The sequence below is a fragment of the Falco cherrug genome, chromosome 4, assembly GCF_023634085.1.
Source record: "Falco cherrug isolate bFalChe1 chromosome 4, bFalChe1.pri, whole genome shotgun sequence".
NCBI lineage: Eukaryota > Metazoa > Chordata > Aves > Falconiformes > Falconidae > Falco > Falco cherrug.
Genome location: NC_073700.1, coordinates 44,766,280 through 44,782,194, shown reverse-complemented (window position 1 = coordinate 44,782,194; position 15,915 = coordinate 44,766,280). Strand labels below are relative to the sequence as shown.

The 15,915-nt window shown below is 45.8% G+C and overlaps 1 protein-coding gene across 3 annotated transcripts in view; it reads left to right on the top strand.

Annotated features, from left to right (window-relative positions):
- The window catches only part of GATAD2A (GATA zinc finger domain containing 2A), a 66,883-nt gene that overhangs the window by 14,990 nt on the left and 35,978 nt on the right, over positions 1-15,915 (top strand). The window lies entirely within an intron of this gene.

Genomic DNA, 15,915 nt, shown 5'->3' with positions numbered 1-15,915 from the left:
TGCGGCTCAAGGTGCGCCGGGCTGCGCCCCCCGGCCCCGCAGCGAGGGGGGCGCGCAGCCGCCGCCCCCTGGGCTGGCGTGTCGGTGCTGGAGCTGCGGGTGAAGGTCCCACCGGGCGCCCTGCGCCGGTGCCCTGGCTTCTCCAGTACTGCACGTTCCTGGCGCCCGCGGGAGGGGCCGGGCAGGATTGGGCCCCGGTCGGGACAGTCCCCGGGGAGCGGCGCTGCCCGGCCGCACGCACCGTCCAGCTCCCCGGTGCCCAGCGCTCGGCGGCGGGGGTCGGGGCTTGCGGGCTGCAGCCTGGTGGGCATCGCTCACTGCATCCCACCGACAAAGCTGGGGGAGCCTATAAGCTGGGACGCACGCGCGTCTGTCTCTGGAGCATCTGCTTACTACTTTTTTTTTTTTTTTTTTTCCAAATTTTGCACACACTCTTAGTCTTGGGTTTTACTTTCGCTTGTGTCTCTTCTTCTGGCTGCCCCATGCTCTTCTATTTTTGTACTTTGTGCAGTAAACCCCTTGTTCCCGGACAGAGGTTCCTGACCTGCTGGGTACGGCGCTAACTGTGGCAGTCCCTTTGCAGCCATTGCCCTGATCCTCATCTCCAGCTTCTTTTGCAGGTGTTTGACTTTCATGTTTCTCTCTTGCTCGCTCGCCTGTGAATGCAGCTGGAAGCAGAGGTAGCAGAGCTGCTTCTAGAGACAGTTACACAGGAAGTGAAACGAAGAAGGGCCTTTGGGAATAAGAGACATGCCAGTAGGCTGGAAGCTGCCATACATCAGCGGGAGAAGAGAACGAAACCCTGCTTTCTTCCAGCCAAACTATTGACCAGCATCTCCCAGTGGAAGGAGATGGGGGTAGGAAGAAGCAGAAGCGTATGAGACATGCTGTTAGCAGAGAGGACGAGGTGGTAGGGGACCCAAGGCAGGAGGTGGCAGAAGAATGTAAGAGATAAAGGGATGTGTAGCATGTGGAGAAGTGTTTGTGTAAGTGAACTGCACGGTGTGCTCCTGCATTGCGGTTCATGTGTGCTCCACGAGCCTGGCTCTGGTGACAAATGGTCAGTCCCACCGAATCTTGGGACAGCACCCACTGGGACGTGGTGGTGATGCCACACTGATGCTTGCTGGCGCTTGCACTGTGGGGAGGCTGATAGCCCCCTGAGCGCTACAAGCAGGGACCACACTGTGTGTGGCAGGGAGAGCTGGCTGTCACTGGGGGCCTTGCCCCCAGTTGTTGCCTTACAGCCATCTGAGATTGTGCCATGTATGGAACAGCATATTCCTGAACATCATGTTCAGTTACTTGCTGTTGGCATAGCCATTGGTGCATCAGGATCGTTGAGCTATGGACAGAAAAACCCAGAGTGTGATGTGATATCCTGGAGGCAGCAAGCCTCTGTGGTTAAGCATCTCAGGTAGGATCACAAAACACGCACTTTTCTGGGCTGGGAGCTGTTTAGTTTGGGTTTCTTCTACCCCCGGCTATCTGGTTTTGAAAAGGGGGAGGGCTGCGCAGTGATGCTCAGGCGGCAAAAGCTCACCCCTTTGCGTGCTGTCGGTGGGTAAGCAGCAGGCTGATGCTCCTCTCGCTCCCCCTTGGAAAAAGAGCGCGTGTTACCGGTTGATGTGCTCTGGTTGAACTTCGTGTGAATGTGAAAAGGACCGAGTTCTGTACTTGGAATTAAAAGCTGCCCTGCTGAGTGTCACAGGAAGGGAGAGGGTGGTATCTCTGTGGTCACTGGGTGTCCAGCAGTGGAGCAGGCTGCAGGTACCCCAAAGTATTTCTCTTCCCTCAGAGGTGCAAGCACAGAGGAGCAGCTAATACCATCCCTAACAGCATTACATAGTCATGAGGTTACATCAATGGGTGATGATGCAACGCTGTTGGCATATGATGCAGTGTCAGTATGCTAATACTGTAACTTAATATAGCTGCGTTACAACTTTTTTGTAGTAATTACAGGCCAGTAGTCGTATGGGGAGCTGTTTAAAATCATTGGTTCCCATTCAGACGGTGCTGGTGTATTGTGTGATGTTGGTGAGGTTTATGCAGGGCAAGATGAAGGATTTGGATCCCTGTTTCGGCCACGCGTACGTATGTACAACCTTGGCCCTGCTAGGGACCGCTCTGCACGGCCTTAGGTTTGGACTGGAATTATCCCTTTGCTGTCAAAGGAACTGTAATTGTGGGAGGAACTCTGGGCTTACTGTCTTATGGTCTTACACTTCTATTTCTGGGTGTGCTCTTTGTTAGCCCTACCCATCTGTATGGGCTATAAGCATTCTTACTTTCTTACTGAATCACTTCTGCTATGCTACTTTTGGGGCAGGGAGGGGGGGGAGAAGAAGGAATGACGCTTGGCATAAAAGAATTCAACTTCTGACATCTTGAGGATAGTGCTGGAAGTATTTTGAAAATTAAGTCTAAAATTCATGCAGCTGTAAGGAGGCCACATTTGAAATTGTCTTAGGTTTTCAGGGGTACCTCTTGACATGGTGTCCATGTTGTGAAGTCCCTGGCTGGTTGCCAACCACCTGAAAGTGATGGTATCTAGTACAAGAAATTGGGAAGGACAGAAATGGCAAGATGTCGTACCGGTCAGCAAAGCTCAGGTTTTCCATTTGGATGGAGCGTTCGCTTTATATGTAAGTTCCAAGTGGAAAATGCTGTTTTGCTGACTAAATTCAGAATGTTTTCACTGAGCGTGTTTTGAACCACAAACTTCTAGATGCGATACCTAGTTGTTACTCGTGGATAGTAGGTATTAAGCATACTTATGCATTTAAGAATTCAAATATTTGGGCATCAGAACTTCTTTTTTTTTGATACTATGCACATATGAACTGTGAGCTCTTCTCCAGGCTTCATACTTTGGTTTCTTACTGCTGTACTCCTGAGGGGAGTAGCAGTGTGCGTATTTTGCTCGCATTTCACAAAGCACCATGTTTCCCTTTTATGTGTCTTGTGAGGTAGAAAGCTGTGTGCTCTGTACAGGGCTCATGTGTGAAAATGTGCTTGTGCAGGTACAGGCTTTTATCCTGAGCATCAATACTGTGCCAGTAGGTCATGGTGAAAAAGTTGGGAAGAAAACATGCAGTGTGTGCATTCCCCTTTTGACTTAAAATACATGTGCTGAGGTCTCATTATGAAATAAAAGGAAAAATGAACTGTGATGTGGAGGTTTTTTTATTCCTCCTCTTAGAACGACCAATGTCTTTTTCAATAATAATCAAAGTAACAGAACCGCGTGGTGTGGTGTGGTGTTTTTTTGTTGGGTTTTATTTTTTTTCCCCACTCCAAATGTTCCTGGAGACTGTGGTATCTGAAAATATGGTAGGCTTATTTTTAGACTTGGGGAAGTAACGTTTGCTTTTGTGTAATGCTATTCATGTTTGAGGTATCACAGCACACGGTCTGTAGACCAGTATGTGAAGTGCAATGTAGTTAGCATATTTTGTTGATTGGGAGGGGAAAAAAAATATGGTACGTGAGCACTCTTTTCTTCTTCTCTTGGCATTAGACAAAATAAATGTTCAGAGAAGTATGTGCCGCTGACAGACTAAGAAACTCCAGGACAGCCTTTCAGTTGTATTCTTCTTTGAAAGTCTGTCCTTGATAGTTCCATCACGCTGTCCCAGCTCTCCCTGTGCCACCCATGCTGCTTGTTTTAGATTTGTGCCCTTAAAACTTAGAAGCTAGAGCTTGGCACTTTATATATAGACATTCTGCTTATTTATGCATTCATATGATGATTGATCAGTGTAAAGACTTGCTTGGGATCCTTTTTTTTTTTTTTTTTTTTTTTTTTTTTTTTTAAGGCTTTTCTAGCCGCCTTCTCCCTCCTCTTGCTCTTGTCTCTGCATTTCTGTGGCATCCCTTCACCAGGGTAGCTGGACATCTGTTGAATACTCTGGCAGTTAGTGGTTCCTGCTTTTATTTCGTACACACCACCTGGAATTTCTGCGGTTATTCATTTCTTTGTGATGTTTTCTATCTGCTTAGCACCGTGCAGTCTGAATGCCCTGTGTACATCAGTGAACCTCAGTGTCAATGAATCATGTACCGATTTTCAGATGGGGGAAAAGGAGAGTGAATTGCCCAAAGCAAGCATTATAGGACAGGGACAGAACAAAGGTTAAGGTTTATTAATACGCAGTTTCCTATGTCGGCTTTTTGCTGTTCAGCACTTCTCTTCCTTCCCCGGCTCCTTAAGGTACCGGCATTTCTACCTTTCATTGCCTTTAATAGTCTTCTTTGGTATTTGACTTCTTGGTGTGTCAGGTCTTGGGACTCTCCAGTGGGGCACCAGTAAGCAGCTGGTGTTTGCCCGCAAGCATCTGTGTGTGTATCTGGGTGACCTGTTCGGCATCACCTCGGGACGCTGTGGCTACCATGAGGCAGGCAGGAATTCTCCCCATACAGCTTTCCTACCTCTTAATTACAGAGCACCTCTTCATTGTGCTGGGGCTTTTTAACCTGTTGTCCGCTATGCTCCTCATTTTCTCCTGTGGATGAGGCTGGAAAGCAGCGGCGCGACTCTCACTCCATGAGCACGATTCACTGTCTTCGAGTGAAGAGGGCATTTGGAGGAGAGAAAAAAAAAATATCTGATTAGGCCATTTGGGCTGTATGGGGTGAAATCAAGGTTTAGCAAGAAAGTTTTGCTTGTTTTTGATGTGTTGACTCTCAAGAAAACAATGTTTTAATGTGTTGCAGTTTCAACATACTGAAATAAGGCAGAAAGTGGAAAACCTTCACTACGTGCAGCTGTAGCAATGCCCTTTTCTCCTCCTTGTCTTTATTATCAGTAGGGTTTGATGCAGCTCAGCATTGCAGCTCGAGCGCAGGGTGGTACTGGTCGGCAGCAGGGTGGTGTCTGGCCACAGCTGTTAGGTCCAGCGCAGTTTGGGGGTGCAGTGGGCAGATGCTAGGTGTTTGTCCATTACTGCATCTAGAAAATCATACTGCTCGGGAGCAGCTGATGTCCTGTGTGCTGTAGTACCTTGTTCTCACCTTTACCTTTGCTTCCCTGTCCTCTCTGCGTGAGAAGTTTTATGTTGCCTTGGGTAAGTCACTTAAACGTCTCCATGCCTTGGCTATCCCATCTGCAAAATGGGTATAAGCATGTGTTACAAAGGAAGCATGCAAAATGTGGCTTATAACAACAATTCCTTTTATTTTAACTTTCATCATCTTTAGCTTTTCTCTCTGAAATTATTGATCCCGGTATCATCTTGTTTTTCAAATGAGAATTCCTGGTAGGATGTAAGATGAGAAGGGGGTGGAGATGGGGAAGAGTCATCAAGTTTACCTCATGATCTGCAATGCCAGTTTGGTGTATTAGGAAATGCAAACACCTGAAAGGTCTAAGGAGAGTAAAATTTAACAGCCAGCCATGGACGCTGAAGGCCAGACAAATATGGGGAAGGAGCAGCACGTGTCTGATGGGGAACTGGCAAACCCCGAGAACAAGGGAAGCAGGGATTTCACCCCAGACTCTTCGTGTTCGTTATTTCAAACCTTCATTTGTTGGTGATGTGCTCCAGTCAGGTGAATTTTTGAGCTCAGCAGAATTCCTTCTGTATAGCCCTTACAGCTGGTGGGTCTCTCCCGGCAGCAGGGTTGAGTCTCTGCGCCTTTAACCTACACGTGTGGAAACTTGTGATCAGGCATGTTGACCTTGTCTTTTATTTTTGAGAAAGCTCAATTTTGGGAGGCTGTTTTTCCATTCACCTCTGTCCTTCCTGGAGAGCCCTTGGGCATCGACTGGATTCCTTGGGTCCTGCCTCCGACAAGCTGATCCGCTGGCCCTGACGCGGCAGGGGTCCTTTCCCGTTCGGAAGTCTTCCACAGCTAGATCAGGTGCTGCTCCCATTAATATGTCAAATGGGCTGTATCACAAGAATGGAGTCTTAAAGTTTCCAGGAGTTTCAAGTCTCGTTTAGGTATCAAAGCACTATTTAACACGTGCACCTCTGCGTTTGTATCAGTCTGTTCTGCTTGTATTCTTTCTTCGTGAATTCTGGTTTGAACTTTACCTTTTTGCTCTTATGAGCGAGTTAAGCATTTCAGCCTCTATTCATTCTCCTACTTCTTTGTTTCCTTTCCTTCTCTCTCCTCTCCCTCCCCCCTTTTTCTCTCCAAAAGAAATCCCAAACAAAAAAAAACCCCAACAGTATTTTGCAAGAGTAAAGGAGTTTTTGGGACTGGTTTTGGGTGACCCTCCAGGTGAGGTAATTTGGCCATGACTTGCCACTTCAGAGACGTTGGCAAGTTTGGTATTCCAGATGATCCGGCATTAAGGTCAGGCTCTGCCAGAAAGGCTTTCTTCCAAACATGGCCGGAGTAAGAGTTGGTCTCCAATTCCTTGTAACAATTATGAGGTGACTAATAACTTGAATGCAGTTTCCCTGCTAATTTGTGGTGCCCTGTAGTGAACTCTGCTGCAGCATAAAAGGGATCAGTGTGTGAGCGCTTCGTCTTGGAGTTTTGGTGTCTTATGCGTCACCTTCTGACTTGGGCTTATTCCTGTATAAACACGAACCAAACTAAATTAGAAGGTTACACTTAAATCTCTCTGGACCCAGTAGCCCAAGCCGTGGGGACTGGGAGTCGGGAGGCAGTCCACCACGCTTCCAGTCATCCATAACAATATGTGCTTTTTGTTGCCCTCGCTCCAGCGGTGTGAATGGGAGCTGGAAGGACGGAAACAAAAAAAGAAGCCTGTAACAGAGCACTCCCACAAGGCAGGAGATAAGCCCTGACATGAAGTAAACACCATTCCTCCCCCTCTCCCCCGACTTCCAGTATCTTCAGCTGAATGTAAATCAGTATTTTAAGAGTCAGGCACCTGAGGAAGTTTCTAAACCACCTAGTAAGCAAGACTGTATGGTATATTCTTATTTTTGCATCCCTTCAAGTGCAAAGTGCTTATCGCTGTTTAACTGTGTAAATAGTTTGGATAGTTCCAGCAGAGAGTGTGAAAATAGATAATCTGCCTCTCCAGCCAGGAGGAGGTTCTGCTAACTCTTTTTATCATAATTGCTGATTCTTTAATGTAAATGTTGTTACTCAAAGGTCTGACAAAAGTGGGTAACGACAACCTCTAAGAATGTTAGGCGGCACCTCAAAAGTGTGGTTGGGTTTTTTTGGTTGTATTTCATGGGAGACCAGATGAACAGGGTTGTAAGTATGTAGGTAAGTGTGAGCTGATCACAAGGCAGTTCCTCCCCCCCCGCGCCCTCCAAATATCCAAAATAAGTAGGAGTTTGTGGTGGGGCCTTTGCATTAAAGTGCCATATTGCTGGAGTTGAAGGAATAAAGGCTTATTTTGTAGCTTTTCAATGGAAGAAGAAATAATGAAGCCTTGATTGAGTTTGCAAGTAGTCTTGAAATTGATTTTGACATGACCTGTCTCGTTCACTTTGGGTACGACTACCCAATTTTGTTACCTGTAAGACTATAGGAGCTGACATTCAGGAAAGCTTTCCTCCCCACCCCTCATCCCCCACACCCCTTTTTAAAAAAAAAAAGTTGTTAGAACACTTCCAATTGAGTGATGCTGGTCAACTTGTTTCTTGTTTCCTGACTCAGTCTAGATGGAGAGACTTTTGTCAATGTCAGCTACTGAAACTGCGTCTCCTGCGCACTGGTTACCCCGCAGCTGACCCGGTCGTTAGCAGCAATTTGTTAAATGCCCAGAGCGTGGCTGGACCAAACGGAGCCCGGCACTGGCATGGGATGCTGCTTAAACAGGGCAAGCCTCACTGCAGCCGCAAAGTCGTTTTTGTGACTGTTTTGTAGGGAAAATACTGCCAAAGGTGGTCAGCTTTTCTTTTAGTTTGGTTTATGCTACAAATGGTGAAGGCTTCCCAAATACTAAAATTAGTCAGAAAATCGAATCATTAGTTTTCATGTTAATGCTGATTTACCTATTGCTGCAAGTGGGAGCAACTTCCTTGCCATAGCCTTTTCACGGTGCCCAGTATGTTCATTTGCTGAAATAACCATGTGACCACAAGCTTTGAAATGCTTGTAAGAATTAGAGGAAGTAAACTGGAGGCATTCATATTTAATAGGATCTTAGAAAATCCTGTCTCCACCAGAATTGGGTACTGCAGTTGTACATGTGTCCCTAGTGTTGCGGTATGTACCGACATGCTCAACCACCTGTTGAGATGCATACACAATGTAAATCTAAAATTTTCTGGTTTTCATTGTAAAATAGTGAAATTACATGTGTGCCAGCTGCAGACTTGGTGCTGGTATTAAGCTCTGTAGAATGCTGTTGACTATGGACTTCCAGTTTTGCTTTCTGCTGGCTTGCTCATTTGTTTTTAAGGCTCATGAGAGGTAGTCTTTGAAAGCAAGCACCTAGCGGTAGAAGACCCTTGCCTTGTAATCAAGCCGCCTGTTTTGATTGCTGTCTGCAGAGGGTATCCAGCGAGGCTTCGCTCCATCTGTGGGTTGTGCTCGTGAAGAGCTGAGGTTGCTCTGTGGGCAGTATCCTTCCTTCCTGGCCCATGTGTGTGCTGGGGAGAAGTGTGCTTTTAATGTCTTGATGAACTCCATAATTGCAACAGGAGCTGGGTGTCTTAGACCTTTTTTTAAATTCAAATTCACTTTTGCAGTCAGAGGGGAAAAGCAAGACTATGTTTGTAACAGCTTTTCCGTACCTATTCCTGAAAACAGGTGATACTGCAAGAAGACTGTGGCTCATGGTGTAGCTTTTTCTGAAAGGGAAGATCCCAATGAGGAGATGATGTTCTCCATAAAACCTGAAAAGGAATCTTTGCATAACTTTCAGAAGCTCAGCTTGAGGCTAATCTGGGTTGGCTGTGCATTAATTCTTATTTTCATTGAAGTTATGCTGCAAGATAATAGGTAGCCCTTACAGGTAAGGCTGGCATTAAATTAATGTCTTGCAATTCATGAGAGATTGCTAATTTGTAGGAACCGCTACTGGTCTGTGGGCTATGACGGAGGATCGAAGAGGTGGATCACCAAGATGAACTTCTTGGTTGTTTTATCAATAGGTCTTAATGTATTTTGCAAATACTGTTTGTGGGAAAGTTTATGAATAGTCAAAAAAGGAGCAAAATGAATTGGTAACGTAGAATACCATGCTGAAAGCGTGGTGCCTTTGGGAATGGTCTAGTCTATGGCACATAGGTAAGGTATTCTGTGGAGGGAAAAGCTCTGAAATTCTTAAATTCTGAAGAAGGTAAACTTTTTACTTGACATCTTTAAATAAATACGCAAGTTTTGCTATTGTGATCGTGCATTTCTGTGCCATGCAGGAAAGGTGGCATCTGGAAGGCAGAGTACACCTCCAGACTTGTTACCTGCCATCTTCATTCCCTTCGTTTCTGTTGAAGGGGTTTAAGATTCCGCTGCTTTTCCTTCTTCCTTTAGCAGAGGCATACAGAGAGGGAGGTATTCATTCCTTTTGTTGGTCCGAGAACTGTTTTTAAACCTGAAAAAATGGTTTAAGGAGCAGCCAGCACTTCTAAGCGATAGAATTGGCTTTGGGAACAAAAGCATGTGGATCCTGTCGGTTCAAACCTGATGGGTAACCTATTTCTGTGAGGTGCTTAAGAATTATGGTGATGAAGAGTATAGAAGTAATAAAATAAGACTCATTTTAATATTGCACGTGTTACTGATCCCTTAGGACGTTTAGATTCACAAACTTAATATGAACATCTCCTTTGCAACATGCTGTTGAGTGTAATTGTGACAACTCTGGCTTTTTTACCCAAAATGCCCTCATGTTTTTGTGGAAGTTAAATGTTGGTTTACATAAACCTGCTGAAGTAACCAAGAGTCACAATTTCGTCTTTCTCATCTTGGGTATCTGTTCACTTTCCGCTTGTTCTGGTTTGAAGGACCCTTAAAGTTTGTTACCAGTGGCTGGGCTTGCTCGAGAGTAAAAATCGCCCTCGATCCCCTGGATGACAATGACTACTTTTGTTTCCTTTTCCCCTCTAACTGCAGGACCAGGGGCTCAGCATCAGCCCCACAGCCTTCCGTGTGTTTAGTGCAGACGTGGCTGCGTGCAAGCCCAGCTTGCGACGTTCAGCGCATGCAGTGCTCCCTTTTGATCTCAGGTGGGGGATGCAGTGTGCATCCAGATCAAGTTTTGTGTGCGGAGGCTTCTGAATTAATTAATGATGGTGGCTGTGCTTGGCTTCCCCTGTAAATAGGTGTGGCCGCTGGGTCCCTGCCAAGCTGCCATTTCGTTCCCTTATTTGGATTTCTGAGCAGTGTCATTCTCTACACACACCCTCAGTTAGGTTTTTAAATAATATAGGTGGGGAAGCTACAATTGCTGCTACCAAATTACTAGCTTACGGGTTGTTAATGTACTCCTACAACTGAGATTAAGAAGGTGTCATTAGTGGAGGATGGTGTCTAGAGCTCCACCTCCCCCCCCCCCAAAAAAAAACCAACCAAAACCAACCACCAAACCAACAAATTTCTGTTTTAAAAAATCCCAAAGATTACTGCTGTGATTGCACTAGCTGATCCTAAAGACAGGTAGGCACAAACCAGATTATTCAGGAGGAATCAAGTTATGCCCAATTAAAGTCACTGGCACTTGGTGAGCACAAGCTGCCCGCAAAGCACAGCCAGGCTTCATTGCAGCAGTGAGCACTGGCAAAGCAGATGAAAGCGTGTCCCTAAATTTGGCATTCCACAGCAAACATGATGCATACAAAAGGCACATCTTACTCGGTGATGAAAGTAGAACAGGTTTTTTTCCACCGGAGCTAGAAATAACAGTTTGCCACCTGCTTTTATTATTTTTTAAAAAAGAATTGAACGTTGCCACTCATTTTGGTCTCCCTGTCTCCTAATGCGAGATCCAGAACTTTCCAGTCTTCTTCCCTGGGGTTGTTGGGCACTTGGTGAAAGAGGTGATAAATTCATGCGCGCATCCCTCTTCCCTTGTTTAATACTCTGCCAAACAGTTCTGAAAATGCATTTCATAATGCTGCCTCTTTGCATAGAAAAGAGACACCCCCTTCCTTTGTCAAAAATATATTCTGCGTCTGAAAACAGAAGATAGTAATTCCAGTTCTTGAAAAACATGTTTCTACAACAATCTGTAGAGACCGGCACCATTAGGTGATTAGATTGCACTCTTGATTAAAACCAGTTCATTGCAACTGCTTGGTGTGGATGGAGGACCGCCGGGCGGGCTCAGGCATCTCGAAGGAGACACAGAGCATGTCTGTCCTGCAGCGTCAGAGCCACAGAGCTGGTGGTGATGATCTGGATGACGGAGATTTGAGTGATAGGAGCCCTTGCTGCTCATGTTGTGAATCCGGGAGATCTTGGCCGTGGGTGGGGAGCAACATAGTTGGCCATAAATACAGAGTAACTGAAAACTAGTTCCAACTACGCTGTGTTTAAAACAAAGGACCCCCAAACTAACTCTTGAATCTATTTTTAGCTCTTCTTGGTGTTCTCTCCTTCTGCTTAACAGTAAATATTACAGTTCCTCTTCTTGAAACGGGCACAGCTTTGTTCATGTCTCCCGCTTGGCTGCTCTTTGACATGCAGGGTGTTTTTCTGTTGTTCCTGCAAGTCGTCAGCTTCTTGCAAAGATTTTGATTTAATGAGTCAGGTCTACCCATATAGTAATTACAAAGATTAACTTGGATAGATTTGAAACAGATGTATAAAACTGTTTGGACCTGGCTTCAGTGCAGCCCTCTTAATCAGTGGATTCATCCTTTCTCTGACTTAACTCCCGTTTCACAGTTGAAACTACTAATTGTAAAATTAATGACAGAAAATAGTATTTTCTCTCTGGACTTCCCTAATTCCTTATCAAACCTTTTTGTTCCTTTGGGTGAGAGCACAACATTGCTTAGATGCTTCTGTACAAGGGAATACAGCTCTTGAAACCAAAGCAGAACAAAACTGCTCTCCCCAAAGGGTTGCTCAAAGGTTAACTTTATCTAGAAATGTCAGCTTTTTAACACATTGTTCTTGCTTTTATGAAACTGAAGTGTTTAGAGCTGTTTCCTCTGGACTTTTGGAGGAATCATTATTTTTTCAGAGATTTGCTGGGGATCCTGCCCCCCCCTCCACCCCCGTTTGAAGACATAAATTGTATGATGAGTGAAAAGCAAGCGGCATGCTTGTGTCTGCTAGAGCCTGTAGTGGTGCAACCCTAGACAATCATGGGTGTTCCTATTCATGAGTAGCCAACCAAATCATGATCTGGGTATTTTGAGCCTGCCTGATCTTCTGAATCAACCTGCAGAGAGATGCACTCCATTTTGTGCTGACCTGGGACTCCGCGCGGGGCTAGCCACTGTTGCATTTTCCACGTAGCATCCGTAAACTCTGTTGCACTTGCTGTGGGTGCTTCAGTGTTGTGAACTGCTGAGCAGAACAGCAGTAATTGGGTACTCCAGGCTCTGGTTACAGAAAGCCAGATTTGCAAGGCTTTGAATAGCCAGGCTTCCTGGAAGAAAAAAAGTCGCAGTTAGTGTTGATTATTTTTTTTTTTTTTTCTTTCTGAACTGTGTTATTGCAACATCTTTATCTTTGCATCTTGCAGGTATCCACACTTGACTGAATTCTGGCTAATCTCGGTAACAGCACAGGTAGATCGTGGGGCTTGTTGGAGGAGGGAGAAAGGAGCTTGGTAGCGTAGTTACCACCAAGGTACTCCAGGCCAAGGAATGAGAGAAGTCAAAATGCACTTGCACTTTGGTCTCAAAACAGTAAGTTTTGATTGCAAGAGATTAGATTATACCAGTGTTTTTCAAAAGGTTCAGCCTGGATTTTCTGGTGGAAAACTTACTCCCAGATTTCCTCTTTTCCTACAAGCCAGTATATGTGGGTGGCAGGATTGGAGAGGGCCGAGTAACACCGAACTCTAGTTTTGCTAAAGTAGTGTCAAAATCTGTATGCAGCGCTTTGTAGCAGGCGTAATTAGTAGATCATACTCTCCCAGATCCAGAAGTAAGTTTCTCCTGGAAGGCTGTGTGCACTTCCATAGATAGGATTTGGCAGCCCTTGGTATCCAGTAGAGAAAAAATGCTGGAAAATAAGTGTTCTCCAAAAGGAGGATGTGCTGGGGTGACGTGCTGGAGGAACAGCTGTTGCCAGTAAGTAGTTTTTCTATATCTGACTTTCTGCTGCTGCCTCAAATGGTGCCCTCGCCGGCTGGCGCAGCCTCTGATCCCCGTCTACGGACCAGCTTAACTAAAGGGTTACTCCAGCCCCTGGTTTTCCTGCCCCAGGAGTGCAGGGATTGATCTGAAAGCTGTAATTATAAATGCTATTGATGGCCTCGGAGGGGAGTCGTATGTTTTCTGCCTGGCACAGGAATTCAGGAGCGAGTGGGAGAGACTCTTAATTTGTAACAGGTTTGATTTGCAATCTGACTTGTGCACAATAAATGGGTAGCGGTGGTATTAATGAGCATCTGAAGGGAGCTGTTTTCTTTGCTACAAGGTGGCACTTCACTGGGGAGAGGCTAAAACCAAAGAGCCAGGTATGCAGGGTGTTTTGGCAGCTTTCACCTGAACCTTGAGGCACACAGAGGTTAGGAAGCAACGCCTGAATATTTGGAGAAACGCCGATATATGCCAGGTGAAGAATGGATCGGCATGTTCATAAAAAGCCAGAGAGGTGCTTTCCTGCTCCACAATGCTCGCTGATGCTGTAGTGAGACGTGCACCATGACTGTTATTTCTGACCTATGGCTTTTCCTAGAATGCTGTAGTGATGCGTGCAGGGAGGAACCGGTGGGTTTGGAGCGTACAGAAATGCTTACAACTGGTATTTCGGTGCTTAAAAAAGCCAATTTGATACTTTGAGTTCTCCTAGACCAATTAAGTCTTCAAAGACTTTGTATTAAAAAACGTTTATGAAAGTAAAGCCTGAACATATGAGACAGAAGCTAGCCCCTTGTCTGTCAATATTTAAACTGAAATGTGACTTTTTTTTTTTCCTTTTTTTTTTTTTTTTTTTTAATCTGCTGACCAGTTCACTTAGCCTTCCAAAAAGTACAGAAGTTTTCTTATCTCGGTTGTTTGAGGTATGTACAGCAGTAATGCTAAACTGTGGTACCTGTGTCATAGTTTCCTTGCCTTAATCTTCTTAGAGAATCTGTAGCCTGTCTTATTCTGAAAATGTAATGTTTATAAAACCCTGTTTTGTGGGCTAAATCTCTCTTGAATTTTACTGGATCGTAATTACTCTACCTAGTGTTGACGCGATTCAGTAATGTTGCTAAAAATGCGGACCCTGGTATTCCAGTCTACAGCTTCCCTCATCATTTCATAGAGAAATAAAAATATGAGTGACGAAGTGGGCTTTGAGCAAATAGGTCTGACTTCTGTCCTGGTGACGCCAGAGGACACTGTCCTGAACATTTAATTTCCTGAACATTTCACTTCTTACGGTCTTAAAAAGTTGCTGTACCAGAATAAGAACCACAGTTCTGTTTAAATGAAACATCCAGCCTTTGGAAGAAACGGCAGAGTGTTGGAGTACTAAAGGTTTTGTTTTCCTTCTCAGTAGAGGAGCTGATGCGGGACCCATGGGACAGGCAGTGCCCTTAGGTGCCAGCAGCCTGGCACCACGGCACACCGTACCGCAGCTTGGGTGTCCAGCCCTGTGCTCTGCTGCTTCTCCCAACCTTCTACAGTGACTTTTCCTGATGGAAGTGCTGTCAAAACTTAGAGGTGCTGCTTAGAGTTTCCCTTCTTGGTATTAACTGTTTAATTGCCTGCTTCCTAGGAGGTTCCCGGAACAGCTGCTTTAAAAATTAATCCTTAAATATTTGTATAAAAAGATTTTAACCTTTTTTCCTTAGTGGCATGTGCTGCAAAAGCAAGGTTCCCATCTTGGAGATGGAGGAGAAGGCTAAGCTGCGGATGGAGGTGGCTGCGGAGGGATGGAGCGTGGGATCCGGAGCAGGATCCAGGGCGGTGGTGCCCGCTGCCTCCCTGGGTGGTACGGCGCTGGCGCTCTGCTGGGTTTCAGTGGAAACTTCCATGCGCTGAATGTGGGTCAGCGTGAGAGGTGGCCCTGGTCCCATGCTGCCAGCATCCCGTGGCACTGAAGCGGTTAAACTGCTCTTCTGGTGTCCTCACAAGATGAAAACTATTTTAGTCCCATGACACTGAGCACTATGGGAGTTTAATGCTACAGTTCATTAAAAATGGAGGCTGGCCAGAGCCTCAGAAATACGATTCGGTAGTTCAGGCTTCCCATGTCCAGAGCATGTCGGAAGGAACAATCTCTACACAACTCCCCCAAACCACGGGGAGCACTCTGAGGCGAGTTTACCGCCGAGCTCATTCGTGTAACCGTGTTCTTTGTTGGGGAAAACTTTTTGCAAAGTGCAGGCTCCCTCTGTGCTGGAGGTGCCTTGTCTGTCACCCCCCCGGCAGAGCTAAGCCAGCTTCAGCCCAGCCAGTGCAGCGCCGATGCCTGGAGGATCCTCCTCCCGTGGCGACCTTACCCGTGCAGCAGTTATCTCTACCCAGCATAACAATTCCTTTTTTTGGGGGGGGGAAGGGGGTGGTGTCCCCCCCCAAGCAGTGTTACAACTTGTGGCTTCCTGCTGGCTGCAATAGCGTCATAACTAGCAATTACCACAGTTGTGCTACAGTGCCTGTCACGACCTGGTACGCCGTGTGTGTCATGTGTGTTGCTTTTTGTCGTCTTCAGTGATGAAGAAGTGTTTGTTCGTGCCTGGGCCAGATGCACAAGGAGCAGCGTGGAAATATTGCCATGTCTGTTGGGTTTTATAGCACTGTTGAGGGCCCTGGAGTTGCTGTTGCAATGGTTTGCAGTGGGCTTCTAATTAGAAAAGCATTGAACTAATAGGATGAGCTATAATTAGCAAGACCTGCCCTCTAGATCAGGGACCAGAAT